The following is a 27,852-nucleotide window of genomic DNA, read 5'->3' as shown; positions in this document are numbered from 1 at the left end:
GTGCCTATGAAGATGGTAGGTGGGGATGCCTTTTGAATGCATTTCATAGGTAGCTAGTCCAGCAAAATTTACTGTGCGCAAGGTTGCCTTGGAAGTGCTCATGGGAGCTATACCAACAACATGCCTTGCAGGGCTGTAACTTCCCAGAAGCATATAAAACTTAGACGAGTGGTGAAGGTTACAAAGGCTGCTGGGGCTTGTCCTTTAGGATGTACTCTCTTGAGATTCGGGGGAAACAAGTTGATCTAGAGAAGAGAGTAGTGGGAGTTAAATTCACTCAAGAGTAGCTAATCATTCCTCAGATGGATGTAGGTCTAATTCTAGAATGTGTACACTATATAGATTTTTAAAATTGAGATAACGATGTTAAAATAATATCAAAGGGAATTAAAAATAAATCCTAATCCCCCCCCAAATCCCAGCAAGTTATTTTGTGAATACTGACAAACTGATTCTAAAGTTTATATGGAGAGGCAAAAGATCCAGAATAGCCAACACAATATTGGAGGAGAAGAACAAAGTCAGAGGACAGAAATTACTTGATTTTAAGACTACTATAAAGTTACAGTAATTAAGACAGTGTCGTATTGCTGAAAGAATAGATAAATAGATCAACAGAACAGAATAGAGAGCCCAGAAATAGATCTACGTAAATATAGTCAACTGATCTCTGTCAAAGAAGCAAAGGCAATACAATGGAGCAAAGATAGTCTTTTCACCAAATGGTGCTGGAATAACTGGACATCCACATGCAAAAAAAACAACTCTAGACTCAGACCTTACATCCTTCACAAGAATGAACTAAAAATAGATCATGGGCCTAAATGTAAAATGCAAAATCAGGAAACTCCTAGAAGATAACATAGGAGAAAGCCTAGGTGGCCTTGGGTATGGTGATGACTTTTCGACACCAAACGCACAATCCTTGAAAGAAAAAATTGATAAAGTGGACTACGTTAAAATTAAAAATTTTTGCTCTGTGAAAACTAGTATCAAGACAATGAGACTACAAGCCATAGACTGGGAGAAAAAATTTGCAAAAGACACATCCGATAGAGGACTGTCACTCAAAATATATAAGGAACTCTTAAAATTCAACAGTAAGAAAATGAACAACTTGATTAAAAACTGGGCAAAAGATCTGAACAGACAGCTCACCAAAGAAGATATATAGATGGCAAGTAAACATGAAACAATGTTCAACATTATATGTCATTTGGGAATTTCAAATTAAAACAACAATGAATTACTACTACCTACCTGTTAGAATGGTCAAAATCCAGAACACTGACTACACCAAATGCTGGTGCTGATATAGAGCAATAATAACTCTCATTCATTGCTGGTGGAAATGCAAAATTGTACAGCCACTTTGAAAGAGAGTTTGGCAGTTTTTTGTAGAACTCAACATATTCTTATGCATGATCAAGAAATCGTGCTTCTTGGTATTTACCCAAACAAATTGACAACTTACGTTTACACAGAAACCTACATACAGATGTTTATAGCAGTTTTGCTCATAACTTCAAGACCTGGAAGCAACGAAGATGTCCTTCAGCAGGTGAATGGATAAATAAACTGTGGTACATCCAGACAATGGAGTATTATTTAGCACTAAAAAGAAATTAGCTATCAAGTCATGAAAAGACAAGAAGGAACCTTAAATGCATATTGCTAAGTGAAAGAGGCCAATCTGTAAAGGCTACATACTATATCGTTTCAACTATATGACATTCTGGAAAAGGCAAAACTATGGAGACAGTAAAAAGATTAGTGGTTGCAAGAGGTTACAGGGGAGGCGGGGATGAATAGGCAGAGCACAGAGGGTTTTTAGGGCAATGAAAGTATTCTGTTGGTGGTGGATACCTGTCATAAAATTTTCCAAATCCATAGAATGTATAATACCAAGAGTGAACCCTCATGTAAACTATGGACATTGGGTGATAATAATGTGTCAGTGTAAGTTCATCAATTGTAACACATGTACCACTGTGGTGAGGGATGTTGATATTGGGGGAGGTTGTGAGTGTACGTGTGGAGATATATGTGAACTCTCTACTTTTTGCTCAATTTTTCTGTGAACTGAAAACTGCTCTAAAAAAAGTCCCAAATCCCAAATTCCCAAAACTCTGATTTTATCCTGGCTATTTCTTTCTTATTTAATGTCAGACCTTGTAATATAGTTATATAATAGAGTCATAATCATTAATTTTGTTTTTCAGTTAAGTATTGCCAGTTTATCCTAAACTTTAATAATATTATTTTATTTAATAAATCTAATGGAAGCAGAAACTTAAAGTTATCGAGAAAGACTAATTCAACAGGTTAATAGCAGATATTTGGGAAATCTCTTTGTCACATCATTCAAATTAGAATAACATCACTTGAAAGAATATTCATTGAAATTGTTTTAACTAATGCAACATACAAACATTCTCACTTAAAATCATGGTATGGTGGAAAGAGTGATGGGCCAGGAGTTAACAGGGTGAGATTTAAATTTTAACTTTGCCACCTACTAGCAGTTGAACTTTGTGCAACTATATTTTTTAACTTAATTGCACTTCAATTTTCTCATCTGTAAAGGGCAATATAAAATTTCCACATTTTCCAGTTAAATTATGCTAATCACTGCCTATACCAGCGCCCATACCCCTATATTCACTTTCATAGTTAAGTGTTGAATCATTCGTCTCCACTTCAGTTTTCACTCCGCCCCCCCCCGCCCCATACTGTAAGTATCCTCCTCTCTCCTCTCATGTTAGCCAAATACCACCGTTCCTTAAAGGTTAGCTTAAGTTTCCAATCCTCTGGCCAGCTCAGATCTTACTTCTTGGAATCCCTAGTTCTTTTGGTCAGTATCACCTAGTCTAGTAAAGGTCATGTCTTAGGTGATCTCTATAACTCATCTTAGAACATAACCCATAAATATTTACTGAGTTCTCAAGATATAGTATGTTAAAGACTTATTACATGCCTCGCATAGTGCTTACTTGTTGCCAGAAAAATTCTTAGAGGGAAGTAATTGAAGCCTCACATAATATCCTTTTTGTGGATTTAATGGGGCTCAAAAATTTTCTATTACTTGGTTATTCTGTAAGATTGGAATCTCAAGAGAGCCAGGTCGTGGAGAAATGGTGTAAGCCCTAAGCTTGCTCTCAGAAGCACTGGGTTCAGATCGTGCTATTTTTAGTTGTGAAAATTGAAGGCAGTAATGTCTTCATGAGTACAAATGTGGAGGAACAGATAAGCTCACATACGAATACTTGGTGTGTCCTGGGTATAAAATGCACACAGGGCTATTTTTCTTTAAGCAATAAATAGAAAATGGTTATTCCCAGAGGGTGATGATTGATTGTCATTCTAGGTTTCAGGATACAGCTGCAGATTTGGTTTTTCCTGGTTTGATCATGGGGCAGAGCTGGTGTTTTTCTCCTCATCATGCTTCTTTCCTCATAGGTGTGTCCAGACCTCTGATAATAGAAGTGCTTACCTTTCACTCTTCCCTCTCACACTGAGTGGTCACTCTTCCCTGAGACCACCTGCATTAAAAAAAATTCTCATTTGATCATTTAGTGTCATGTAAAGAGTAAATTAACTGCTACTTAATATCATGTTTGGAGGTGAAGATTTTTCTAAGCCTTTTGTTCAGTCATTCATTAGCAAAGGGGTGTCAAGCTTCGATGTCAAGCTAGGATGTAAATTCTAGACTTATGTGGATCCCTCGAGGGAGTGTGAAAAGTTACTTTCCAATCCTTTTTCTGTATTTTTGGTGACGGACTTGGCCTTTGCAGGGTAAAAGTTGATTGCAGCTCTTCCCATGATCTCTCCTTCACAACTGTGATGTTTACTTACATCTTTCATTTTCATGACTTAGGGTGCTAACTTCTTGCCCTCTCCTAGACCCACAGGCACCCCACACCCGCTATAAAAAGGGGGCTGTGCTGTGCCTTTTGCTCAGCTGTAGGAAGTTCCACTTCTAGGGTCCCCGGTGCTCCTCACTTTCATTTTCCAACTGATCAAGTATTGCCAACATTTACAAAACATATTCTGTCAAAGACCTCAGGCTGTCTAATGTTATCCAATATACATATGTAAACTTCAGTGACTCTGCATTTCCTGATGATCCTACAATAATTACCTTCTTGCCTTGGGCATAAGTAATCTGGGAGAAAAAAAAAAAGGAGCATTGCTTTAAATAGGGCAGAAGTTCTAATTTCCAGCCCTAATTTACTAAGTAGTACGGATATTGAAATGAATTTCTAATTTTTTAGATCTAAGTCCTTATTTGAGTTGGGTAGGTTAGGGCAAAGAGAAGTCTGGTGAAGAAGTTCTTGGGCAGTTAAATAGGAAGAAAAGAGTGTGACACATAAAACATGGCTGCATATTTGTTATCAGCAGACTGGATGCAACAAATGAGCCTTGGTTTCAAGTGAAATGATGCAGGTAAGGACCCTGAATTCACTTACAATGTTGCTTTACACGAAGGTGTTTAAGGCACTAGCAGGGACACCTCCAATTTCTTTTGGAAATAAATTGAAATTGGGTGTTCCAAAAAAGTTATTGAAACAGTCATAATGAAAAAAAATAGGAACTTTACTGAATGTTCTTATAGTTAATGCTACATTTAGCATTATTTTTTATAACAAAGTACTTGGTGAGGTGGAATGGGGAGGTTGCTATAATATTTTCAGTGCTTGGAGCCTCTAAAGGTCTGAATCCAGCCCTTTGTAGGAACAGAAGCTATTGTCATCCACAAGTTGTTCCTAAATGTACTCAGTCACCATTCCTCAGAGCTACTGGGAAAAGTACTATGATGCTCTTCAAAAATACGTTCAAGTCCATCCTTACCATGAGGATGTTACTATGGTTACCACTGCACGAGTCAGTAATAGGTATTGGGGAAAAATACCCACCCCACTGATCATGGGGTGTTAAAATACTTCCTCGTGAATAAAGGAAGGTTAGGTGAGAGTGGTGACAAAGCATTGGGATATTTAGACCCATGTCGTTTCCTTTCATCACAGCTCAATAATCTACCCCCCATCACTAACCACACTTCTTAAGGCCAAGTAAATGGCTTCACGTGTAAGGTAAATGGTGTTCCACATTCAAAGTACTATCATCTTCCCCACCCCTCCCCCCAACATAGTAGCTTTGCTGCTGCTGATATAGGGTCCACTGGGAAGGTAGACAGCTGCTGAGGCTGTAGGAAACTGACATCTTGTAGCAATGGTTTTAGTCATGGGTTTCTAAATGAGCAGGTTCTCTACTGCTTCCCTTGGTGAAAAGGCAGGACAGGCTTTTTCAAGAGAGACAGAATAGACTCAGTGCTCTAAAAAACTTCCCTTAGGATTATCTAATTTGGTATTACTCAAACCTGAACAATATATGGACCAATTTTATAGGGAAATTTTTTTCAGCTCCTTAGGATGATGGATTGTTTGGACACTATTAAAACATGTACAAGCATAAAGCTAGATATATACTTAAATGAGGTTCCTGGACCCAATTTCCACCTGTGTTGTGTGCGTGTGTGTGGGGGGGGGGGTGTTCCCACACAACACCGAACAGTTCTCTGGACACCACCTGGGTGTCCTACAATTCAAATGAATTCTGACACTACCCAGAGATAGCATCAGATTCCACAGGTTAAGGGTTCAGTCCCACAAGACTGCCCCCACACCCTTACTACACCTCACTTCAGAGGCCATTTGCAGACTCAGGCTGATACCTGTGCTTCGGATCGACCGGCTACAAATCAGAGCCTCCCAAGACCCCCTCCTTGGGTTCGATTAATTTGCTAGAGTGGCTCACAGAACTCAGAGAAACATTTTATTTGCTAGATGACAGGTTTATCATAAAAGGATTTAACTTAGGGACAGCCAGATGTTGAGATGCATAGGGCAAAGTATGGGGAAAGGGAGAGGAGCTTTTATGCCTTCACTAACTAGGCACCATTCTCCCCAAATCTCCGTGTATTCTTCAACTTGGAATCTCTCTGAACCCTGTCCTTTTGAGTTTTTATGGAGGCCTCATTACACAGGCATGACTGATTAAATCATTGGCCCTTGGCGATTGATTCAACCTCCAGCCCCTCTTCTCCCCGGAGCTCAGTGGAGTGGGACTGAAAGTTCCAACCCTCTAATCACAAGGTTGGTTTCCCTGGCAACCAGCTCCCACCCTTAGGTGGGGTCCTAGAATCACCTCATTAACCTAACAAAAGGCCTTTATGGCTCTTGTCACTTAGGAAATTCCAAGGGTTTTGGGAGCTCTGTGAGCCTGCATCTGTGGATGAAGGCCAAATATATATGAGAAATATATTTTGGTCCTCTGAATGACCAGATATATATTTCTTTTTTTTTTTTTTTAACATCTTTATTGGAGTAGAATTGCTTTACAATGGTGTGTTAGTTTCCGCTTTATAACAAAGTGAATCAGTTACACTATATATTTCTTATAAATCACAATATCACAACATCTCTTATGCTTTAGTTCTTCTGCAACTATAAAGCCAAAGCAGATTTATAAGTGAAATCAAATATAGTTATAAACTCAACAAAATAACAGAACATTATTTTAATGCATGAGATGATTTGGTTTGTTGAAACTAACCACTAGTGTGGAGGTTAAAGATAGAGTGGACACATGTGGCCCCAGGGCCTGGTCTATATTTAATTTGGGTCTGTTGTTTAAGTAATTAATACTCATGCAGAAAATGCCTATTGGAGTGAGTTAAACAGATAGTTATTAATAGCCTCAAGGGTTTATGCGTTGCGGGGGTGGGAATCAGACCTCATACTTACATAACCAAAGCTCTACTGGTAGGCAACAGTCAAATGTTAGTTTTAATTTGGTATCATTAGATAATTTGTTAAATTGTCTATTCACTTGAAGATAAGGTTAGCATGGGGGTGATAATGAAGTTGCTACAAAATGGGTATCTGATTTAATTACTAATAGAATTAGTGACAGAACCACTGTGCTTTGTGTGTTTATGCCTTATAGGTTTCTGCCTATAAACTGATGGGCTTCGGTATATAGAGTCAGAGTCTGCATTAAACAGCTGCTTGCTGCATGAACACGGCACTGACCACAATGGCTGAGCGGATTAAACTGCCCCATACCACCTGATGACTCAACTCTCCCACGGCCGTTTCCTCTGTTTCTAGCTTTGACTTGCTCTGGCTTTCATTTGGCATTTGGACAATTGTAAACACAAAGAAAAGGCAGGCCCTGAAATCACATGGCAGTGCTTGGTTACCATTAGTATGAAAAGTTCCAAATTATAGAATCAAAGGTATAAACTTTTAAAAATTCTAGAAATGTTGAGGACTGAAAGAATACATTTACACTTGGAGATAACTCTGTTTTAAAACTAAATTTAAGCTACTTTTTTTTCCAGGAAAACCTTTCTGATCTGCCCTTGTTTCTTTAAATTTCATTAATAATCAAAAATGTCTAGGGAATTCCCTGGTGGTTCAGTGGTTAGGACTCAGAGCTTTCACTGCTGGGGCCTGGGTTCAATCCCTGGTCAAGGGAACTAAGATCCTGCAAGCCAAAAAAAAAAAAAAAAACAATAAAACGTCCGTTTGTAAATTTATATATATAAAAAAAAACTATCATGACAACGTAGTGATGAGTGCTTATTGTGTACCAAGATTTATGTTAAGCACTTGATATACTTGATATCATTGAAACCTTATAATAATTGTGTGAAGTGGGTATTTTTCTTATGTTATATAGGAGAACACATGACACTAAGAGAGGATCACTCGCATAGCGAATAAGTAGCAGAATAAGAATTTGAACCTAGGTCTTTCTCACTGCAACACCTAACTCTTTACCACTACTTCGTTACTCTCCTTGAGCCTGTGTCATACCTTGTGGATAGCTCTTTTTTTGCAAGTAGACGCCGCTGTTTTATAATCTTCTCCTTATATACCTGTCCTTCCATGGAACCAGTGAGTCTCAAACTTCAGTATACATCAGAATCACCTGGAGTTCTTTTTAAAAATGCAGATCCCAGGCTCCACCTCAGACTTGGTTAAATTAGAAATTTTCTGTGCACCAGAGAGCCTGTGTTTTTTTTAACAACCTCCCTTGGGTGATTCTGTTGCAGGTGTTCCTCTGCCTGCATTTAGGGTAAAACTGCATTTGACTGTGGGTGCCTCAAGGACCATGATTGTTTTTTATCCACCCTTGTAGCTCAAGGATTCACTCAGTAAATGTTTGTCAAATAGTTCAGAGAATGAATGAAGGAAGGAACAATTGTCAGTAGAGGATATGTTCTTGGAAAGAACATTCTTTTTGCTAGACCCGTGGAAAATTTAGAGATACATGTTTAAATATCACTTAATGTACTCAGTCTAGGCTCTCTCTTCTGGAGGCCAAGCATTGCAAGGAGCCTATGAGAAGGGGGCAGAAAGCACAGCTCTGTCTGTAGAAAAAGAATGGAAACTCGCCAGCTGCCCCGGGATGCGGTAGAATCAATCTTCTTCCCCTTTCCTAAAACGAAGATCAATTGAACTAAAAAGGTATAAATGCCTTTGAGGCCCAGAAGGGGGTTAGTTTTCCTAGTGTTTTGTAGGCATGAAATTTTCTGCTTAACTCTTGATTCTGAGGTCAATAAAGGATTCATTCCTTTATGCAGCAAAAGGTTTGTTTTGTTTTGTTTTGTTTTTTGAGCATTCACTATGTGCCTTGACTGTCATAAGGCACAGTCTTTTCCTGAGTTTGTTATCGGTTAGAAAATTCAGGAAATGGTGAAGGAAACGTGGGGCTAGTTGCTCAGTGTCTGCAAGCACAAGAGTGCAGGGAAGGGGTCGTATTGTCAGGGGACTTGAGCTGGACGCTGGAAGTGGAGTAAGAATGGGATGGAATTAGATAGGCAGGAAGCAAAGGTCAGGAAGAACAGAGGCTTGGTAGTCAGACTGCTTATGACCGGCCAGCTCTGAACAGTGAGGATGTGAACCTGGGGTGGTGGAAATTTGCACTGGAGAGCGTGGAGAAATAGCCTTGTAAAGATGTGTTTTATTACATTAAGGAGCGCTGTGGATGTCGTGGAGTTTTGAACATTTTCCTTGATCTTAAAGCAGGTGCAATGTTGTTTTAAGAAGATTAATGTGACTGCAGCGTGTCAGGGAAATTGCAGGGGAGCAGGACTTAAGTCAGGGAGACCCATCCAAAGGCTGCTGTCAGTCCTCCAGAGGTGAAGTGACAGGGTTTCGACCAGGGTGGTGGAAGGAGCAAGGACAAGCTAGAGCCGCTGTGGATGTAACTTGAAGGACACGGATGAGAGAGTATTGCTGCTAATGGTGGGGCAGAGGCAGGGTGAAACTCGCACGCTAGCTGATGTGGAGTGTTTGAGAACCTGGAAACCCATTTTCCCACAAGAAGTCTAGGTTGGAGATGACTTCAACTTCAACTGCCTTAAGCTCATAACCAGGATCCTGAGTCAAAACTTCTCAAGTAGCTGTTTCGCCCTTTGATGTTGGCAGGGCAGATGGCTCTGGATGAGACTGGGGCCCTTTGTTGTTTCTCTTTCCTTCTCTGTCTCTCATTGCTACCCCACCGGGTTCGCACAGGGAGGACCTCTCAGTATTGGCATTTCTTCTTGGGACCTAACAAAGGAAATCTTGTTAATTGGGCAAAGATGGTGCTTCCCAAAGTACAATCCTTGGAAACCAGTGGGTTTTTAAATAGAGAACGATAGGGGCAGGGCAAGGGCCAGAGTTCTGTGGCCAAATAAGTTTGGGAAGTATTCTTAGAGAATTGAGCAGGTTTCTTTACCGCAAGGACTTCCCAAGGTCTTTAATATGGTAATAAGCATTTTGACCGTCCAAGAGAGGTATAGCTTATAGCACTCCACAAACTTTTTGGACCATGGAGCTTGTTTTTTAAAGAAGCATCTTGAGGGGAGAGGGCTACATAGCATAATTTCAAGAAATTAAAGACAAGAAGCATTGTCTTAAAAATAAGTCTCTTGCACTAAAGGTTGGTAGTGTAATGGAAAGAAAAAAAGAGTTTGGAATTTTAGTCTGGGGTCTACTGCTAACTGGTCATCTGGTCATTGAACTTCTCTGGGTCTGTTTGCACAGGGGCTATACTAATACTAGATGAATTCTTATGTTCTTTCAACTCCGAAAGTCTGTGGTCATGTGCATATTCAGAAGAGGAGAATAATCTGATTTTTCTACTCTGTAATAACGCCGGTGGCAGAGACAGTGGTAAGGAGAGTGAGGGCAGAGGAACAGTGACAAAAAGATGAGTAAGATGTGGTTTGAACCCCTGAGCTGGTTATATGGTTGGGCAGGGTCACAGTGCTGGACTGATGGAGCAAAGGTAAATGAAGCTTCTGGTTTGCTCTCAGGCTTCTCTGAATCCAAGCATGTCATACGGTGCACACGCAACTATCCAATTGCTAAGGCAAGACTAATTCCCAACAGTCACTTCATTCGTCTGGTCTCAGTTTTGCTGATAAGCAGCTGTGAGGCCTTGGATAAATCAGTTAACCATCTGGGCCTGAGTCGTCTTTATCTGTGAACTAAGGGAGCTGGGTTAGATCAGGGAGTCCTGATGTTTTGTGAGGAGGAACTGTTTTTAAGTTGCCTTGAGTCTCACCCAGAGGGTAGTAGGGGAAGCAGAGACGTTCTTCCACCAGTCAGTGCAGATGGGCCCCAGGGTTCTGTCTTTAGTTTTCTTCTTTTCCTTCTTCCCAGATCATTTCATCTTCTCAGACTTTAATTATGGCTTTTATGGACTTGACGTTCAGATATGAATCCATAACACCAAACTCTCTCCTTTTTATGGCCGAGTAGTATTCCATTTTGTGTGTGTGTGTGTGTGTGTGTGTGTGTGTGTGTGTGTGTGTGTGTGTATTCTTTATCCATTCATCTATTGATGGAATCAAACTCTCTCTTGAAGGCCAGACTCAGATTTCTACTCCTCTGCTCGATGTATTAATCTGTTTCCATTGAGAGGAAACCAAATTCTTTATGTTCAAAACCAAACTCACAATCATCCTTTGTGAACCAATTCCTCTTCCAGTTTTCCCAGGTTTCTTTAATACATAGTGAGCATTGAGCACCTACTATGTGGCAGTGCTCCTGGTCACTTGCAGGCTGGAAACGCAGGCTTCCTTGACTCCTTCCTTCTTCCCTGCTGTAGCTAGTCGCTGACCGATCCTCAGTCCTCTCCGCCTGATTATTATCATACCTCCACGTTATTTCTTCTCCCGTCCTGATATCATTGTTCTAGGTCAGGCTCCCATTGGTCATTCTGCCCCTCTCTCTCCTCTAAAGCATCCCACATGCCAGGTTAAGCCTTATGGAGCCTCCCTCACCCTGCCGTTCCTCTTCCAAAGCTTTTCCTAGGTCGCCTGTGCTCACCTCTTGCCGGCATCCATAGCCTCAACCATCTTCCAGCTCTAGCTTCAATTACTGAACCGTTCCTGTCCTCCAACCACTATTTACTGATATCCTCGTTCCATAACTTGCCTATTCAAATTGTTCCCTTTCCTTAGACTTTTTTTTTTTTGTAAAGAAAACGTATCTATTTCTAACTGTATTTCCCAATTTCTTTTGCTTGTTTTCTTTTTTTTTTTAGAGCTCTCCTGACTTATTTATTTATTTATTTATTTATTTATTTTTGGCTGTATTGGGTCTTCGTTTCCGTGCGAGGGCTTTCTCTAGTTGCGGCAAGTGGGGGCCACTCTTCATCGTGGTGCGCGGGCCTCTCACTGTCGCGGCCTCTCTTGTTGCGGAGCACAGGCTCCAGACGCGCAGGCTCAGTAGTTGTGGCTCACGGGCGTAGTTGCTCCGCGGCATGTGGGATCCTCCCAGACCAGGGCTCGAACCCGTGTCCCCTGCATTGGCAGGAGGATTCTCAACCACTGCGCCACCAGGGAAGCCCCTCTTAGACTTTTATTTTTACTTTTTCTGACAAAATCCTAGTTATATTTCAAGAGTCAGGCCAAATGATTCCTTCTCCATCCTTCAAGTCTTCCCTGAACCCTTCACTGGCTTGATTTCTCCTTCTTTTAGTATCTTATTCTTTTCTATCTTATTACCTCACCAACCCAAATATATATATTTTATATATATATATATATAGTAGTTATATCTATTATATCTTATAATATCCACTATATCTTCTTCTTCAAGGCCAAGGAACATGTTTTCTTCATCTTTAACACTTATAGTACTTGATGTATACTAGGAGCTAGAAATATTATTGGCTAAATTAATATTAAATTATTAATCTATTTTTTAAAATAATAATCTATAAATTGAAACAACCTATTAATCTTAATAATTGATCTAATCCAATGCAAATAAAATAAGATAATCTACAAATCCAAAACTAATAAAATATTGGTTTTGGTGTCCTGCCATTCTACTTTGCGTCTAGTTGAGGTATGGTTTTCTGAAGAATTTTGATTTTGATTTTTTACACTGTTGGGTTAGTAAATCCTTAACTTACAGTTAAGGATAATTTCTCTCTCTTGTGAGACCATTTCTATGAAGCTGCCAGCCTTGCTATGTCATGACAGGGCCGGTTTCCTTTCTAGTTGGAGCATCATATGATGATGTGGTTAAAAATTTGAGCTTTGGAGTAGGACAAACCTGGTTTTGAGTTCCCACCCTGCCCTTGTTAGCTGTGTTACCTTGGGGAATTTACCTAATGTCTCCAGACCTTAGTTTCCTCATCTGTAAATGGAGGTCATAAGATATCTGTAATTATTGTAAGTGCTGGTTCTACTCCTGGGAATTGTTCAGAAGTAAATCTCTGCTCATCCTCACCTGAGGGGCTCCCCCAAACCTGATGGATTTTCTGTAGAGTCTGTGGGCCTAAAAGTGCAAACCACACTGGCCTATATAATTTCAGAGACAGACAGGAAAGTTGAAACAGAAATGCCGGAAATGTTGGTGCCAGTTTTCCTGGCCTAGTGAGGAGGAAAGCAGACCTGTGTCTCTCATTTTGAATCAGACAGATGACAAACATCTCATGAGAGGAAAAAAAAAATCTCCACCATCTTCTCTTGTCCCAGTCTCTTATAGCTCCAGACTTCCTAAAAGACTAGATTATTGGGGTTCCCTGAAAAGCCAGCTCAGTCCAGGACATAAGATCAGTCTCACACATTATTTCTGCTCATAGAACAATAAAGGGAGAGGTCTAGCAGTTACTGAGCATTGAGCACCTACTATGTGGCAGGCACATTTAATAGAGAATTACAATTATTCTTCTTCATAACTATGTGAGATAGTTATCATTATCTCCATTTTACGAGTAAGTAGAAGCTAAGTAACTCCCAAGATTATACAGCTTGTAAATCTCAGAGTGAGGAAATGAATGCAGGTAGTCTGCATACATTTTAGCATTTGAAGCCTGCAATGTAATTAGACCAAATTAGCCGTATGAGGTGAGGGTTTCCTTTAGGTGACAGGTTTTCTATGTCAGGGAAATTGTGATCTAACAGGGCTAACCTTTGTGACCTTAGTACCACAGGGAAATAGTTTTCAGAAATACTGTTTGGGGACACTTGGACCCTGATCCTGCTTTCTTCCCCCATGATGATGTGTCACTGATGATAGTATGTTTCAAAAGAGGTTGATGTTTGTAAGCATTCTGGTACAAACAGGCACAGAGATATTAGTACAAGTTTTTCTGGAACACTGAGGTAAGCCCCAAGTATAAAAGGACAGTAGTATTGCCAAAGTTGGGATATTTTCTCAACTTTTGAAGACTTCAGCTGCATGCCTTGTTAGGGAACTAGAAGTCAGAGGAAGGCTGTACTAATATATGTGACATTCATTCTTGCTCCATGTGGCCACTTTATTCGCATTAGGTTCTAAATCCTTCACTGAAGAAATTGGCAACTTATAGTAGCCGTTCAGCAGCCCACCTGGACCCTGTGGCACTCTGTAGAGTTATATATCATTGTATCCATTGAGTGGAATACTATAGATCTGTGAAAAGGAATGATGTAGCTACATGTGCTAAAATGCAACTGCCCCCAACATGTATAACAGAAAACCCAAGGTAAAATATATGGGATGCTAATACTTGAGCTTTTTTTTTTTTTTTAAACATCTTTATTGAAGTATAATTGCTTCACAATGGTGTGTTAGTTTCTGCTTTATAACAAAGTGAATCAGCTACACATATACATTGAGTTTTTTTAATTAAAAAAATCCTGTCCATCCATATGTTTTTATGTATGTGTAGGATAGTTCTAGAAGACTACTCAGGTAACTGATAACTAGCTGCATCTGCAGAAGGGGACCGATAGTCCGAGGTGGAAGCGTGACTTCTTTTGACTGTATGGAGCACTGGTTCCTGTGTGCTCGGGGGATCCCTGCGAGTTCTTGAGACCCTTTCAGGGGGTCCACAGGATAAAAACTAGTTTCATAGTAACACTAGGATGTTTTTGCTTTTTTCACTCTCATTCTCCCACAAGTGTATGGTGGAATTTTCCAGAGGTTAAATGACGTGCTATTATTGCAACAAATTGAATCCAGAAGCAGATAGAATCTGTTTGATTAAGCCAGATATAAAAGAGATTTTTAAAAATGTAAAACAATGTCACTCTTCTCACGACATGTTTTTTTTTTTTTTTTTAATAAATTTATTTATTTATTTTTGGCCGTGTTGGGTCTTCGTTTCTATGCGAGGGCTTTCTCCAGTTGCGGAGAGCGGGGGCCACTCTTCATCGCGGTGTGCGGGCCTCTCACTATCGCGGCCTCTCTTGTTGCGGAGCACAAGCTCCAGACGCGCAGGCTCAGTAGTTGTGGCTCACGGGCCTAGTTGCTCCGCGGCATGTGGGATCTTCCCAGACCAGGGCTCGAACCCATGTCCCCTGCATCGGCAGGCAGACTCTCAACCACTGAGCCACCAGGGAAGCCCTCACTACATGTTTTTTGAAAAATGTTTATTAAAAATTCTTATTTGTGTTAACATGGAATATTATTTTAATGAATTAATAAGTAATAAATTAAAAATTCTCAGTTTTTAATTTCTACATTGATAAATATCAATAGCATAACCCCCATAAACAAAAACTCTTTGAGGATTTGTCAAATTCCTTCAGTGCCAGGGGTTCTTGGGAGACTTCTCTTTGATAGTGGTGGGCAGAAATGTCAAACAGGAAAGAAAATGTGAATGAAGAAAAAGTTTGTAATAAAGCATTGCTTTCCATTTTTTCCCCCTCTGTAAAGGGAGATCTACAACTAGTTGGGGGTTCAATGCTCTAGAAAGTGCCGAGACTTGTGGCTTGAAGCAAAGAAGCTGCAATAATTGAAGCGAAGCAGAGGCCAGCTGTTCCTGGGGATCCTGCCCCTCGGAGGATGTTCTGCACCCGTTGATGTAAGTAGGGCCAGTCACTGAAGCTGGGTCACCACAGGAGATTGGGGGTGACAGTGTGGCTCCCCTTGAGCCCCTCACTTACCCCGGTAGATGTCACGGGGAAAGGTGAGCCTCGGGTTCTGTCCCAGAGCTGATATCAAATGAAAAGATCATGGATTTGATTGTACAGGGAACCTGATATTGAATGTCCGTTTGCTCTTTGTACTTCATTGATCCAGTTGTAGCCAGCCCAGAGTAGAGGCCCATCCTGGGGTGTCCTGTGTCCCCAGCTTCGAGTGACCCAGGATCTCTAGGCCTTCCCTGTCCCTATAAGACCCACTGGAATCTCCGGAGTTCCTGGATCAATCTGGGCCTCTTCTAATAGAAAATATCATTTATAAATTTTTAAATAAATTGCCCTCTTCCAGCAATAATTTGAGGTGGTTTAGAGAAAAATAATACTTAACAGAACTGCTAAAAGCAGGGTAAGAGAACCAGAGCCCTGAAATAAGTTTTGGGAGAGTTAAATGTACAAGAAAACCTAGCCCAGGGATGCTTATTGCAGTTAGGTGTACTACTTAGCTCTGGGACCCAAGGTAGAAAGAGAAGCATGATACACTGCAGAGCTTTCATGAGGAAACCGAAAGCATTTGCACAGGTCTAGGTGGTCTGCTGTAGGTGAATTTTGGTCTGAATGGGACTTCTCGGTTCATTCTTTAGGAGACTCAAATCCCATCAACAAAACTAGAACTGTAGCAATTTCATGTGTCTGAGACCTTCTCAGTCTGGAGCTTATTGAAGGCAGAAACCATATCTCCTTCATGCCTGCATCCCTAGCATCTAGCATGGGGTCTGGCATGTGGAAGATGCTCATTGAGGACCCAGTGCCTGGATTTAGACTTACATCGCTCACAGCTTCCGTAATACTTGTTAAATGAATGTGCAATTGAGTAAATAATGTGGACCATCCTTGGGATGAAGGATGAGGACGGGAGGGTAAAGTAGTATTTCCTCACATTTCCCAGGAGATTTCTTCTCACTATCAAATGCTCCTGGGATTATATACTCCTTTCTGTTTATTATCTAGGTAATCCTACCCACCCTCCCTCCGAATTACTCCTTAGATTCCTTGTGGTGATAAAATATCTTGGGTCCCTTTATTCCCATAGATTGCCTTGAAACTAATTTCCTCCCTCCCTCCCTCCCTTCCTTCCTTCCAATAGACTCTTGATACTGGAGAGCTAAGCAGTCTTAACTTGAGCCTTCATGGTGTACATTTCAGAATGAATAATCCATAGCTACACTTAACCACTAACCAGAGGTTACTGCAGAGTTTCTCTATTCCATTTGACTCCTCAAACATTATTTATCTGTGACTCATTCTGCTTTACCTTTCAGAAGGGTAAAGTTACCTATCATTGTGGTCTTTTCTTCCCCTGCCACCCAACCTTAAATGACTATTTCTAGAAATTATTATTTCAATATCCAAGGCACGTGCTATAAATAGCCTTGGCTTGAGAAGCCTAATCTGGGTGCCTTCCCCACCCTTACCATCATAGTATTATGCCTAGAATGATCTCAAGTACTTTGGCTCCCCCAGGAAGGAGTCCTGGTTTCTTCTGGTCTCTTCTGGTCACCAATGCAGGCTTCCTCCTTTTCTGAGAATGATGAGACTTAAGTATTTCATTCTGTCCAGAGACTTAATAAGTTTCAACTTCCTGTGTCTCTTATGAATAGGAAGAGCAAGTAATTTAGCATGTAAACCGGAACGCTTGTGAGGGAAAGAAAAACAGAAACTCTGGAACACGAGGCTTCGTCTGTATGTGTGCTCACCGACTTTTCAAAGATCTTGCATCTCTAATGAAGGCTGAGTGCCGAAGGTTAACAAGAGCCTTTGGGGAGAGACTCCCTGAGTTCTGTTCAGTTGTCTGTTTTGGGCCCAGGGGACTCTGACATACACTTCAGAGCGCTGAGTGTTTCTAATAAGCCAGTGGAGAGCCTGTCCCCTGGTGGATGACACAGCTCCCGGGGGAGAGCGGCAGGGTTGCCGCCGAACTGGTGGCCCGTGTTCGTGAGACCCAGCGGTGCCGGCCCGTCCTCCTCGGCCCTTTCCTCCCCTCCTCCGCTGCTCCCTTCTCCTCCTTTTGTTTCTGACCCTCATTCTCTTGCTCTGCCGCCCACCTCCTTCCAGTTTGTGCCCCCCCGCCCTTCTCTGTCTTCCCTCTTCTTTCCTCTCTTGTCTCCCTCTCTTTCACTATTTTCTGCTCTCCATTTGTCACTCACACTTCCTTCCTTTCCCTCTGTCTCCCAAAATGGCTCTTTCAACACTGCTGGAGGGCAGCTGAGAAGAGCACGGCTGCCAACGTTACTTTCTCCTTTAAAGGAAAAGCTTGTATTTCCAACTGTTTTCCCTTTGCAAGTGGTCTGTTTCTCACAAGCCACTCTGATGGAAGGTTCTGGTTTCATGTGCCCTGGGGGACATGTGTGCTAGGGCATGAAGACAGCATGGGGTGGGGGGGTGTTGGAGGGGGGAGGCCATGGGGGTGGGGGGAAGTTGGGGCCGTGACAGGAGCAAGCCTGGGAGGTGTCTGCTTGTCACAGAATGGATTACAGTTGGGACAAATGAGACACTGATCGTGATGCTGAATAAACCCGAACGTCTGAGGTTTTGGACTTTGGGCTGTGCCAGGATCATTTTAGAGAAGGCAAGGTCCGGGTCAGCATCTAACTAATCAGGGAGCCACAGGTATGGTGGGTGTGCCACCGCAGGACACGCGGGGAGCCCAATAGAAGCGGAGGAAGCAAACCCAGCACAGGGAACTGAGGGTTAGATGTGCCAGAGGTTGATTTGGACGCTTCTGGATGAACAGGGCTCCGAAAATGTTCTGAAAAGCAGAAACTGAGAACAGACCATGGTGATCTGAAAAAGAACCGATGGGCTAGACAACATGCTCTTTTTTTGTTGTTGTTCATGGTTATACAAGGACTTTGCATGGTATTTTTACTTACTAAAATAATAACGCCGTTTACGGAGCACCTGTGATGTGTAAGGGACTCTGGCAGTGACCTGAAGGGATTCAAATATAAACGAGAGAGAACCCAGCCTAAGTTGCTCATGGCTAATAGGAGAGGGAAGGAGCACAAAAGAGAAGTGCGCTCCAGGGAGGTAAGGATGTGTCAAGAGGGTGATGAAAGGTTGAAGGAAGGAGAGAGCACTTGTGGCTGGGCTGGTCAGAGAACAAATGCCTTGACCATGGAGGGCGTGGAGCTTGGGCCAAACCTTGGAGGCCGGGCAGGGATTCGGTACTCAGAAAGGTGTGGGTCAGTCATTCTTGGCGGAGCAGACCTAGGCAACAAAGATGCAGAGTGACCAGTAAACAAGGATCGGATTGGGCACGTGGGTGGAGGGGAAGGAGGAAATAGCAATCTCCTGGGAGCAGAGGGTTGGGGTCGAGGAGAGGTGGAAGATAAAGCTGGAAAGGAGGGAGGCTGCCGGCCTGGGGAGAGCGCTGCCTGCTGGCTGGGCTGAGACATCTGGATGCCATTCTCGGGACTGAGCATCTGTGTGGTACATGCTCTAGGAGGGGGGGATGACGTTGCTTTGGGAGATGCTCGTTTCCGATGCCCCTCTTGCTGAGTGTGGGTGCAGTTCGGAACCAGATTTAAGGTGTCGTAATAATAAGCCTTCGGGGGAAGTATCTGGCGGCCTAAAAATACATATGCATGAAACACTTTGAGCCTGTTTTCTAAAATCTCAGTCTCTTGTTTTTGCTTTGATCTTTGTAGCTTTTAAGAGTAGATTTAAGGGTCAGCCACAAACTGTATTGCCCTCAGAGTTTACCTAAGTCTGGTAGAATCTTATTTCTATTGTTTGAATATTCAATGCCTTATAATTTCTCATATTACATCAGCTCTTTTATTCAGAGAGTGTGGGCTGAAGGAATCGTGCTGTGTTCCTGCCTGGAAATGTTCACTGAATTTCCTCCTGACCCTGAATCTACTCAAAATTCCTGCTTCCTGGGTTACAGAGCCCCTGGTTCCTCCCTCTATGACGGATGGGAGGGATTGAGAGTCTTCCTGCTAGACATTCATAGCATATGTCAGGGTTTTTCACTGATGTCGTATTGTCTTACAAGAGACATTCATACAACCTCTTGTATTGATTACTTGTTTATTTATATGAGGTCCCCCCCTCAAAAGATTGTGAGACCCTCTTAGTCAAGGTCTCAGTCTCTGTCAGATATTTTTGCTTTGGCATAACATTTAGCATAGTATTATGCATGCATTATTCTGTTTGGAGGTAGAGAAACTGGGTGGGTAGTGGTGGGCTGCTGGTACCCACCAGTTCCCATGTTCTACTCCAGTATTGGGTTTTGTAGAGAATCATCAAAATAGATCTTTGCTAATTAAACATCATCCACTAACAGCATAAGTATCACCTGGGAGCTTGTTGAAACTACAGAACCTCAGGCCTCAGAATCTATCAATATAATTTGATTAGTATTTGAGACACATTGGTTTCCAGATGTACTGTATACAAATCACCTGGAGATCATGTTAAATGTAGACTCTGATTTTTTTTAGGGGTTATTTAGGTAATGGTAGAACAAGTAGGCTGGTTTTTGTAAATAAAGTTTTATTAGAACCCAGCTATGCTAATTTATTTACGTACTGTCTGTGAATTCTTTTGTGCTACATCAACTGAGTTGAATAGTTGCAACAGAATTCTTATGGCCCACAAAGTCTAAAATATTTGCTATCTGGGCCTTTACAGAAACAAGTCTGCTGACCGCCCCCCACCCCCACAGCATATGAGATGAGCCCTGTTTCCTTAAAGGAAAGGACAGTAGCTGTGATCTTTTGCCCCAGTGGTAAAATTTGCAAGCCCATTTTAATCCATCATGGAGTAGCTGAATCATTAAATCTTAATTTCCAAGCAGGCAATGAAGGCTGTTGAGCCCCAAACTGATCCAAATAATGGTACCAAAGAGTCTGTGACTTTCCAAAGCCCATTTCATATCTCCCTTCTTAAAGAAATGACTGTGATTTTATTGATATGACTCTCCTCCACAAACTGATTCCATTAATTGTTCAAAATAAGTTAGACTTTCCTCAAGAATTGGAAAGAGCCAAGAGGAAATTCTGAGTAGAAATGTTTGGGACCAAGGAATAAAGACAGCCTTTTATGGGTTTGGTAGAATCTGCCTTTTAACTACTGAACCAGTAGCCTTAGCCCAACCCACCCGTAGGCTGCTCACTGGGCAGCCAGACTCAGACGGCGTGGGCTTGGAGTCTTTCTTTTAATTCCCTGGGAGAATCCTACCACCTGTCTCTTATTTGGGGTTTTTGAATTGTGCAATGATGGCACACACAAGCTCCAAGCTTGCTGCATGTGTATGCCAAGCACACGAAGACAGAAGGCAGAGATTTGGGCCGAGAAGCAGGAAGTACAGAAGGGGGGTTGCTGGCACGGCGACATCTGCTCCACAAACACAGTGGAACAGGAGGTTGTGGGAGGAGACGGGCAGCCCCGTGTAAACACTTGAGGATGTGGGAGCATTGCTCTGATCTTCAGGTCTTGGAGATCCTGGCTCTCCTCCTTCCAGAACCAAATTTCAGAGGAGGTAGGCGTAGGAGAATTAGGATCCATTTTCCTTACGCAGAGTTATCTGGAGCCAGAGGGGTTTAGTGTGGGATTCTGTGGGAATCTTTGCCGTAGCACTAGCAACTCTGATCTTACTTAGTTTCTTTTCCCTCTGTCTGCGAAGCCCAGGACACTAAAAAAGGTTTTTTGAGGCAGTGGAGTAGACAAAAGTGGTGAGTCCTCTCCTCAATTCTAGAATCTATCAACCAATTCTGAGAGATTGTAGGAGTGAATTTGGGCCCCATATGTTGAGAACCATCTGCCTTGTTGCCAGGGAGCCCTCCTGGAATTCTCTAAGGTTCATTAGCTGTTTAGCTCAGCTGGTCAGAATGTGGGAGTTTTAAAGCCAAAGTTACTGTTTGGGTTGACATTTCAGCCATTCTCTACACTGGAAGAAGCATAATGTATTCATTCATTCATTCATTCATTCATTCATTTCTTCTGTTACTCAATGAATATCCATTGAAAACCTACCATGTCACAGGATGGTGGGAAAAACATGAATTGGAGAGTCAGACAAACCTGAGTTCAAATTCTAGTTTCCCCATCTGTGAGCTGACATGTTTCTTCCCTCCTCACCCACTTTCCCTGAATCTCCCTGAATCTGTGGGTTGGGCTGGATGATGTCTTGTCTCTACTTTTGGTGCAACTTCTGCATAATCTGTCCTCATACCATATTACGTTGAAATTATTCGTTTAGGTATCTGTCTCTCTCCCCAGATTGTAAAGTCACTGATGGCAGAGATCTTTGTGAATACTTGTTCACCCTTAATTTCTGACACACATTAGAATTTAAACATATGTCTGTAGCACAGAAAGGAACTGGCTATGTGACATAACTTCCCTAAAACGTGGTTTTCTCATCTGTAAAATGAAGATGATAAGAACATACCTCGTGATTTTGTTGTGAGGGTTAAATCACAACAAGATATTGTGTGAAGAGTTTGGAATGTTTGAAAGAGTGTTCTCTAAATATAAAGTGTCTGCAGTATTGTGGTTGTTCTAATGTCTGGATTGAGTGGGATTTGGTAGAAGACCAGTCCAAGAGAATCATGAGGATACGTGGGGATGTCCTAGTCCATTTTTCCTAAACTAAATGATTGAATGGGGGAGGACCTGGAGACTTAGGTTTGTGAAGCATGGTTTGGGTGTATGAGTTGACCCTGGATAGGGGACGCCCTCCTGCAAACTCGATGTCTCCTCCACTAGATTATCTGCTTATGCAAGGGGGGCATGCCTTGTTTATTTCTGTACCCTTCTGTGTTCCTAAGCACTCACTACTAGGAAAGTGATTAAGTAGATAGCTGGATTTCTTTTTTTTAAAATATTTGTTTGGCTGCACTGGGTCTTAGTTGCGGCACACGGGATCTTCGTCACAGCACGTGGGATCTAGTTCCCTGACCAGAGATGGAACCCGGGCCCCCTGTATTGGGAGCGTGGAGTCTTAGCCACTGGACCACCAGGGAAGTCCCAGATAGCTGGATTTTGATGGGCACTACAAGGCCAAAATCTCCTGACCCCCATATCTCCCTATATTCCTGGCTTGTATCTGTCTTGTCTTGAGAACCTGGATAGTGGGAACACTCTATAGAAAACGTAGATTGCGGGAGAAGAGAGTAAGTTCCGTTTGAAACAAGTTGAGTGTGAGAGCCAGCCGTCAGATATGCAGGGCTGGAGAACTGGAAGTCGGTGGGAGGTGGAGCCTTGTTATTTAACTTTTCACGTGTCTGTTTCAGCTCCCAGAACCAGACATAGAGCTCACTGTATAGCTCCCATGGTGCTTAGTGCTCGCTCATTAACAAGCACGTGCTAAACATTTATTGATCCACCGCAAACTGTTGGGCCCTGTCTCCCATGTAGGTAACAAAGAACTGCTGCAGATGTTGGAGCAGAGTTGTAACATGATATGACTTCTGCTCCAGGAAGACCTGACCTTGCTGCGGTGTATGAGAAAGATTGGAAGGGAAAGGAAGGAGGTGGAGGTGGGGAGCCCAGCAAGAGAGCAGTTGGGCAGTGAGGGAGTCTGAAGCAGAGCTCTGCCAGGAGGGACGGAGAGGAGGGGGTCTGACTATACGAGAGGCTGGTGACTCATCTCTCTCCCTACCATTAGCCCTAGAGAAGTCTCCCTGCTCTGGGAGGAGCAATGACCAGCTTCGAGTGGCTTTGGAACGAAAACCAGTGACTGCATCCAAGGGAAGATAATGAGAAACACACAGGCCATGGAGATCAGGAAAGCACCACTAATCTTTTTTTTTTTTTTTTTTTTGCAAAACTTTACTTCCCGAAGCCCTGGGCAAGGGTGCAGAAGCCTCTGTGTGTGAACTTGGCCTCTTTACTAAGATATACAAGATGGAGTCTCCCTTGATAAATCACAGAACTGATTATATCCAAGAATCTGAGAGGCTGGGAGAGGAGAGGGGTGAGGTAGGTTGTGAGGAAGGGAAGAGGGATGTAGCCCTAATCAGAAGACAGGAGAAAGCAGCAATACGAAAAGTGCCCAAGGGTGAGTAGACATTAAATTTCATGTAAAACCCCCCTGCCACCCCCTGCCCTGCCCCAGCAGTCTAATTTTATGGAGATTGTTCTTTCCTTCAAATATGATATATTTTTGTAATTAGAGAAAAGCCATTAAAAAGGAGAAACTGCGTTCATTCAGTTAAAAACTCTAGCAATTCTATATATATAAAAAGACCCCCAGAATTATAAATCAATTCAACAAGATGAATGAATGACCTTAAAAATATGTCCATGCTATTTGATGTAGGAATTTAACTTTTATGACTCTGTTCTGAGGAAACATCCTGAAAGGGACAAAATTTATACACAAAGATGAAGCACTAGATACAAAAAAGAAATAATGTAAGTGGCCAGCATTGAGGATATGGTTAAGTGTATAGGTTTTAAGCTTTTGAAATGATAGTTTTGAGGATTGCCTTGTTCATCTTTGCAGCTTTTTCTGGAACCAAGTGTGGTGCTAAACACAGGGTAGGGATTAGTAAGTGTTAGTAGAATGAGTGAATGAACAAATGAAGGACAGACAGACTCTGATGGTGATGGAAGCAGTGTGAACTATGGAAAGAGTACAGGGTGGTAGTCAGAGTGGTGGGTGGGTCATTGCTCTGACTTACTGGTTATGTAACCTTGGGCAAGCTCCTTCATCACTGTGAGGTTAGTACCCCCAGCTGTTGAAAAAGTGTGAGGGGTGTGTGTGTGTGTGTGTGTGTGTGTGTGGTTTGTGATGGAAAATGTGTACCTTAAGGAGAGTATATGCAAAGTCATGTGGCACATGGTTGCAGCTAAAGAACAGGCGCTGTTTTTCCTTAAATATTTTTAAATTAAAAAACCTGAAAATCACTCAGGAAACACAACCCATAATCCCATCATTTAAGAATGATGTGAAATGAGAAGTAAAATTTCCCTTCTCAGCCACCTCTTTTAATTCCCCAGAGATAACTACTTTCCTTAACATTTAAGGTTTGATGCTCATCCTTCCTGATATTTTTGCAAAGTTGCATAGGCATATCTATATGCACACATACCCACATTTTCAACACGGAACTATTCATATGTATTTGCCTATCAATTATCTATCATCTATCTATCTATCTATCTATCTATCTATCTATCTATCTATCTATCTATCTATCTTTTACCTACCTATCATTTATCATCTCTAAGCTGATTATTTTTTGAATGATAGCAGAATTATTCATTGTTTGAATATACCATAATGTACCACCATTGCCACAATTGCACTGTTTTGTGGTTACAAACAATGCTGCAATGAACTTCCTTATACATATGCATTTGTAAGCTTTTGTTTAGCACTTACTTTATCAACAAGGCACTTAAATGTTTATTATTCTCTTGACTCATAACCACTATGAGAAGGAAGGGTAGATATTGTTACTCCATTTTACGGATGAAAGAGAACAAGTAACAGCTGAGTTGTGGCAGAGCCAGGAGTTCCTGGTGCCTTGAATTCTAGCTCAGAATTCCTCTTATCAAACAGTCAGGTGTGACAAAGCACTCAAATAAAGCCCTAGTCAAGAGGGAACAGCCACAGCCAGACAGAGAAGAGTGAATCAGTGAGCAGGCAGCTGCATTAAAGTGTATTAAAAAAAAAAAAAAGAAACACACAAAACAGAAAACACAAAAGAACTCAAGGCCGAACATATTTAAAAGACATTATTTGGAAGAAATGCACTAGCAGCGAGTGGGGGGGCCAGCATATGATGACCTGTTCTTATCTAGCTATCATCTCTTTTGAAATATTCTCAAGATGACATTGAAAAGGTGAGGGAGGCTTAGGTTGCACAGATGTGGCAGGAGAATTACAAAGGACACCCCAACAGTTCCAACAATGACATTACCCCCACCCCATCCCACCCCAGGGAAGTATCTAGAAAGGACCTGTAGGCTTCAGCTTAGGATTGGCCTTAATTGACATCTTCCTCAATTATCTGCAGGAAATATCAAGTATGTTATGTAAAATTCACAGATGCAGTCGATTGTCAGAGTCACTGGAGACCAAGAATTGTTTCACAGGCATCAAGACTGTTGGGGAGGCTGGCAGGAAGGAGAACAATTCGGCCTGGAAAAATGCAGACTAATGGATACAGTGGGAAAAGGCTTAGGGGAACAAGGCTGGAGACGGGGTGAGGCAGGGAGGCACTCACTTCCGGTAGAACCTTAAAGGGGCTCTAGACACCCAGTGATCAAGATAAATAACACCATATTAAAATACAGCAGCAAGGGAGATCCAAGCTAATTCTCTGACACGTGAAAGCCTTGATTAAGCATGTGGATGTTAGACATATCAACCTTAGGCTGTGATTTACAGAAAAAATACTCCGGAAGAAAAAGAATAAGTGGGTTTATTTCTGTTCGTTTCCTAGGGCTGCCTTAACAAATTGTCACAAACTGGCTGGCTTAAGACAACAGAAATTTATTGTCGCATAGTTCTAGAGGCTAGAAGGCCAAAATGAAGGTGTCAGCAGGGTCATGCTCTTTCTGAAGGCTCTAGGGAAGCATCCCTCCTTGCCTCTTCTTGCTTCTGGTGACTCCTGCCGTCACTCCAATCCCTGCCTCTGTAGTCGCTTAGCCTTCTTTCCCGTGTGTGTCTCTAGGTCTCGTGCCTGAACCTCCCTCTCTTTCTCTTCTAAAGATACCAGTCACTGGATGATATCCTAATCTAGTATGACCTCGATTCAATTTGATAACACCTGTGAAGATTCTGTTTCCAAATAAGGCCCCCTTCATAGGTACTAGGGGTTAGGACTTCTTCTTTGGTGGGGGGACACCATTTGACCTACTACACTATTAAGCACTGTGGGAGCAGTTAACTTAGACGCAGCAGAAACATATTATCTGTTTGCAGGAATCTGGCAGCTGAGGCATGGGCCAATGGCTACCATGATTTAAATACCTAAGGAAATATTTAAGGAAATACAGTTTGGTTTCTTTGGGGTACATATGTTATAACCTCTGCTAATGGACATGGTGAGAAATAGGTGCAGGATTTTTAAGAGTAGTCCTGATTTCAAATATTCAAATGATAGTGACTGGAAAATCTTTTTGCTTAATTTTATATTTCTTTTGTTGACATTTTATTTTTTTCTGTAAAAGCAATTTACTAATTTATTATGAGTATAATATGGATTCATGATATGAATATGATAAGTTTTAGAGATTTTTCACGTAAGTGCACAAACCAGGGGAAAAAAATCCTTTGTCAGACCTAGCATCCTGACTTTTGGTTCATGCAATACGGCTATTATGCCTCTAAGACCTGCTAGAAGGTGGTAAAACAGTGGGGATCTTTGGATATCGTTTGAATTTTAAATAAGCTGAGATGTACATGGGAACCAAATCTGTTTCCTCTCATTTTTCAGACACATCCCAGCCAAGTTCCAAAACATAAATGGGGCATAGTCCTTTTGTGAACATTGTTGTTATTAACATGCTATATAAAGTGTAGGTACAATTAGTTGTATCAGCAATAATAATATTAGTTATTTTGATTATTGTATCATTAATCCATGATTATTATATAATTAATAAATGTATCATAATTAAGTTAATGATTCAATAATAATAGGTAATATTTGAGTGCTTTTTATGTACCAGACACAGGGATAGATCCCTTTATGCGCATTATTTCACTTACTAATGCAGTAATTCTTTCTTAAGAACAGTATTCTGTTTACTTGGGTTTGAAATGGCCTACATATTTTTTCTGCTTTTCGTCAAGGATTACTAGCCCATGTAGAGATAATTCTGTACATAGGCTGTTTTCCATATGAGAGCATTTAACCTGAACACATAGGAAGCATGGCCAGCAAGGGCTGCTGGCACCGGTGAAGGAGTGAGTCCTGCTGTAATGAACAGAGAGAAATCAGTTGTCATGAACATGTACATTGTTGATACATTCATTAAACTACTAAAACATTTTTTAAGAGCTTGAAAAGAGTTTGCTTTTTCAAAAAGGCTAAACTTCTCTCTGCAGTGTAGTTTGTAGAAGTGATTGATTTGCTTTGTAAACATTTTTTTATAGTACAAAGGTAAAATTGAACTTATTTTATTTTAATTCAGTTTATCCCTCATTATAAACTAAAATGAGTAGAAACTAAATAAATGTATAATTTTAGAAAGTGTCTAAAAATGAAGTCCCAGAATTTGAATTAAGTGACTAAAGGAGTTTTTGGACTTTCCATTCCTGTTGAAAATTTAAATTTGTTTAAATACCCAACATTTAATTGCTTTAAGTATGCACTTGTCTTGAGGCAGGAGAAGCGACCAAAATAAAGATCTGTAAATCTGAGGTTTACACATGAGGTCTCTGGGTAGAATTTGGAGGGGGG

At 41.5% G+C, this 27,852-nt stretch overlaps 1 protein-coding gene and 1 long non-coding RNA gene across 4 annotated transcripts in view; one reads left to right on the top strand and one right to left on the bottom strand.

Annotated features, from left to right (window-relative positions):
• DDR2 (discoidin domain receptor tyrosine kinase 2) overlaps positions 1 to 27,852 on the top strand; it is a 159,506-nt gene that overhangs the window by 7,153 nt on the left and 124,501 nt on the right. For all 3 annotated transcript variants that reach the window (XM_082466720.1, XM_082466721.1, XM_082466719.1), the window contains exon 2: positions 15,219 to 15,366. The gene's annotated coding sequence lies outside the window, so the exon portion shown is untranslated. The remainder of the gene's footprint in view (positions 1 to 15,218; positions 15,367 to 27,852) is intronic.
• LOC309639663 lies at positions 11,620 to 14,605 on the bottom strand. Its single transcript, XR_014251793.1, has 2 exons — positions 14,172 to 14,605; positions 11,620 to 14,066 (listed from the first exon to the last, which is right to left on the bottom strand). It is a non-coding gene; the product is annotated as an uncharacterized lncRNA (long non-coding RNA).

This window comes from Balaenoptera physalus, assembly GCF_965194825.1.
Source record: "Balaenoptera physalus genome assembly, chromosome: 1".
Taxonomy (NCBI): Eukaryota; Metazoa; Chordata; class Mammalia; order Artiodactyla; family Balaenopteridae; genus Balaenoptera; species Balaenoptera physalus.
Note: the sequence above shows the minus strand (reverse complement) of the source record. Positions and strands in the feature narration are given on the sequence as shown.